Source organism: Centruroides sculpturatus, unplaced genomic scaffold (genome assembly GCF_000671375.1).
Source record: "Centruroides sculpturatus isolate CEXI.00-Female unplaced genomic scaffold, Cexi_2.0 scaffold1097, whole genome shotgun sequence".
Taxonomy (NCBI): domain Eukaryota; kingdom Metazoa; phylum Arthropoda; class Arachnida; order Scorpiones; family Buthidae; genus Centruroides; species Centruroides sculpturatus.
In genome coordinates this window covers 194155-198509 of record NW_019385328.1, presented here as the reverse complement: position 1 = coordinate 198509, position 4355 = coordinate 194155, and the positions used below count along the sequence as shown (strand labels likewise).

At 32.5% G+C, this 4355-nt stretch overlaps 1 long non-coding RNA gene across 1 annotated transcript; it reads right to left on the bottom strand.

Moving 5' to 3' along the window:
* Positions 1 to 2481: 2481 nt before the first annotated feature.
* On the bottom strand, positions 2482 to 2979 carry LOC111637711. The gene is made up of 3 exons (XR_002758735.1): positions 2872 to 2979; positions 2635 to 2721; positions 2482 to 2575 (listed from the first exon to the last, which is right to left on the bottom strand). It is a non-coding gene; the product is annotated as an uncharacterized LOC111637711 (long non-coding RNA).
* Positions 2980 to 4355: the final 1376 nt, after the last annotated feature.

Here is a 4355-nt window from a genome sequence, read left to right as displayed (position 1 = left end):
ATAACATGATAAAAATTTTATAAATTTTATATCTGAAAATCTGTCGATATGATTATAATTTTTAAAAAATTAAAATTTAATACAGCTTTGTAAAGAAACATATTGTACATAAATATCGCATTGAATATTCTTTATTTTTTAAATCTTAAAACAATCAATTTAGTCAAATAGCTCTCTACCAGTGGCTAAGAGATAGAATAATTGGAAGCGTTATAAAATTTTTTCACTTGAGTAATATTCGGTTTGTAGTGTTTGTAAACAGTGAACAAATATATTTTATAAGTCTATACAGTTCACGAACTTAGCCGACCTGTAATATCACGGCCATATATGATCTTTTCATGCGGACCAATAGAGATTACTGCATATGGAAGAAACACTCCCCAAAAAGTCGAAACACTTCACTAAAGCTTATCTGATCGATTTAGCATTATATCAGAAAACCATATTACAAAAATATAAATACATTTTTCGTATTAATGAGAAATAAATACTGCAAGTCTTACCTGTCAACAATATATAATAACAGTGACATTAAGATGGAAAGCTGCAGCAACACACTGATGAACCATATTACGTCGAAAAACACCTAAAAATTTTTTACAAAGTTGACGAATTATAAACTAATAAAATTAATTTTATTCGATTTATCTATAAATGTATCATACAAACAAATACAAGTAATATTTATAGACTTGAAACAATAAGACAAGTTTACGTTTCCCTATCTTTATACAATAAACCCAATTTATTAAAGCCATTTCTTCTAATTACTATGCAACACTAAATATTTTCACTATTTTTAAATGTCCCTCATTTTATATTTTTACCTTTATAAAAAAATAGTAATAATCTATGCAATAAGATAAAATATGTGAGGATCCGAATTCAGACTTTCACTATTTTTATATCATTATCTCCTAATATCACATCGTAGTTATACTTTCGTTAAATAACTGTCAACTTTTACCACTGGGAGCTAAACATCTGTTAAGTTCTTAGGCCTAGTAACGACGCTTTCTCATCACCTTTCCACCTAATATCTCGATTTCAACAGTACAACATTAGAACAGAACAACAAAGTGACGCAGTCGTCGCCATTCACTCTTGGATTAAAGTCATCGAAATTTTCCGTGTGTCAAAGACAATTTCTATGCTCAATCAGTACTCTGTCGGATTTTTCCCGTTACTTTCACCTGTGAATAGAACTTTCTTGATCCAGACCAGTCCAACGATCTAAATCCTCACCCTAAAGATCTTAATCTCAACCCCAAGTTAAAATCATTAATGTTAAATTCAAAAACATTAATGTTAAAATCATATATATATCTAATAACCTCGTACCCCGTGTATTTAAAATCTAGTATCGTTAAAATCGAAATGTATGTCCTGTATGGCCTATAATTACCCATTAAATAGTTGTTACGTTAACCCGTCTCTGAGTAAGTCACTTCCGGTGCGCTGTCTCTCCCTCCATTCCGAATCTGATCGCTCCGATACGCGACCGCTCGGGTGGCCTAGTTAGCGCGGCTTCCGTGTCAGCCGAGATGCGGCAGTGTCATCCTGACAGGGCATCGAAGAGGTGCTGACCCTTCGGTCACAAATATCATAGATTTCAGATAATATTTAGTTTTCTACACATTACAGCTTAATATGATTAATAATAAATCAATAAATCCCCTGATTGAAGCAATAACGAGAGAATTTCTCCGAACGGATCCTTATGTAACCATTAAACTAACCAACGGTCTTGGTGGTTCAATAATACTGCTTTCCTTTACATAATATCTGTTTTCTGGGACGGGTAAACTGTGCTAATTTCATTAACGTGCAACAAAGACACAGGAATTGCAGAAGCAACAGCAACCTTTACTAGAGATACGCTGGTGTTGATCTGCATTACGATTGATTATCGAAAAATTCTTATAATAATTAATTTGTTAAAATGATTTCCTAAAGGATGTTCTTATTTATAAAGAAACTTTTAAAAATTGAATAAAACAGTTAACTTTAAACGAAACAAATTGAAATGCAATTTTAGACATTTTTCGTATCACCCGAAAAGCACATTTATAGGTCTACTGAATTCACCCACTCGTACAAGTTGCAAAATTTATAGCGAGTTCCGTTTCTTTTAACAAACAATTGACATTAGGATAGTCAAATGGTAAACATCCTAAACAATACATAGTTATACAACAGTTTAAAGTGAAGAAAAGTTCACGGATTTTTCAAATTTCCTAAGATGTTACACATTAAAAACATTTGTGCCTGAACGATAAATAGCATATATCTAATACATCGGTTTGTTCAATACAGCTTGAGTGAATGCAAATTTTAATAATTTTGCGTAATCATTCATAATGTCTAAAACTTAAATCAAAGACTAAATTTCAACTTTTATACATTTACCATCGACACATCGTTTTGGTAAATATGAATATGGGTTATATATTTCCACCATTCGTTTTCTACGTGTTTTCCCTGACTAATTATAATATGCCAATGAGGACCATCTCCAAGAAGAGGCAGAAGAATTGTGAAGCCCAAAGCGAAGAATATCGGAAGTGTATATCTGCAAGACAAACAAAATATAATACACGAAGCAGTGACAGTAAGATTTAAGTATTTTACCTGATAACTCGCTTGACTGTAAACATGATATAGTATTTCGCAGAGTTTCGTCCACTTTTTTGTCTCAGATACATTACCATAAACCCGCTGGACAAAAAATATTATTCGTTATTAATTTTAAACGCAAAAGTATTTTTGCAAAAAACCTATAAATCTTAGAATTATTATTATGATAGCAAATGTAAATATTCTTCGAAATCGTATTTAGATGTAACATTTAAATTAAAATGATTTTACCTGCAGAAGAAGAATGATTCCATCACAGTGAGACCTTGGAGTATAATTTCGAATAAATGGAGATCCACATGCTTGAACATATTGGAATATTTATCTTTAAAATATAAGTATTGTTATTCTTTTAATAATGGATAAATATAAGAAATGTTTTGTATCAAATATGAGTTTTAATAATTGATGAAATAAAATATATACAGTCGACCTCCCTATAAGACAGTAGATACGTTCCATTATTTAGGAATCCGATTTCTTACGAGTCCTTCCAATCACAGCCCGACACGCAGAGCCGTAACTAGGCAGGTGCAACAGGTGCACCCGCCCAGGCCCCCTTGGAAGGGGGCCCAAACTGCTGTTCGCAAGAAATTATATTTTTAAATTTAAAATTTTTCCGTCTTTTTACAGCGCGGTTTGGCGATTACATTTTGTCTTACTTAGACCCTAGATGTCTGCTAACCGGTTTCCCAACTGTTGCGACTTTTAGAGGGACCTAGTGAGGTAGCAGAGACCACAGACAAATCAGCCAAAATCAGCCATGTGGTGTAGCGACTTTTGAAATTTTTTATTTTTTTGAGAAATTTAAATTTATGTTTATAGTTTTCAAATTTACAGATTTTTCTCTACTTTATAGCGCTCTCTGGCAACGACTAATATTTTTACGATATACAAAACTATATTTCTAGCTTTTTCTAGTGTGCAGAGCTAAAATCTTAGTCTCTAGGTTGTAAAAGGCGTGCAGAAATCCTGACATAATTTTTTGTTTTATAGTGGTTTGCATATGTGGTGTATACCTCAACGGCGGATTAAGCGGTAAACGAACTATGCTATTCTGTTGGGCCCCGAAAGGGCCCTCGAGGTCTTTAAAATGCTACTGAAAAAAGGGATTGCGAAAATGCAGAAGATAGAAATAGTCCAGAAAAACGCTTCGATATAGACATGGAGGTAATAAATGATAGTTTTATGGCTAACAATATTAATTAACAGATGCTATTATTGATCATATTCTTTAAAAAACTAAAAAGTATTAGGAATATAGAGAATTTGAAATCAGTGTGTAAAGACAGAGATAAAGTGTATTACAAAAGACTTTTTTATGATCATTTTTACAGAAAGAAGTCAAATAAAATTGTGGAAAAGAGAAATTGGCTGATATTTTCAGAAAGAAGCAAAAGTGTTTACTGCTACCCTTTCAAACTCTTTTCAACATCAAAGTCTGAATTAATAACTCGTTTATTGAGTAGCGACAAAGTAGCGACTTTTCTAAATATCTGTGGTAAAATCAGCGACTTTTATCTTAAAATGTAGCGACGTTTATTTATGAACGTTTGACAACACTGCTGCTCACCAACATGAACATTCTAATGAATGGCAGAACTATATTTTCAACTTGCCTATGTTAGACTGATATTTTCAACGTGCCTATGTTAATTTGTTTAACTTAGGTTAGTGAAGTGATAATGGAACTCCACATCCTCCCTCAACTGCGG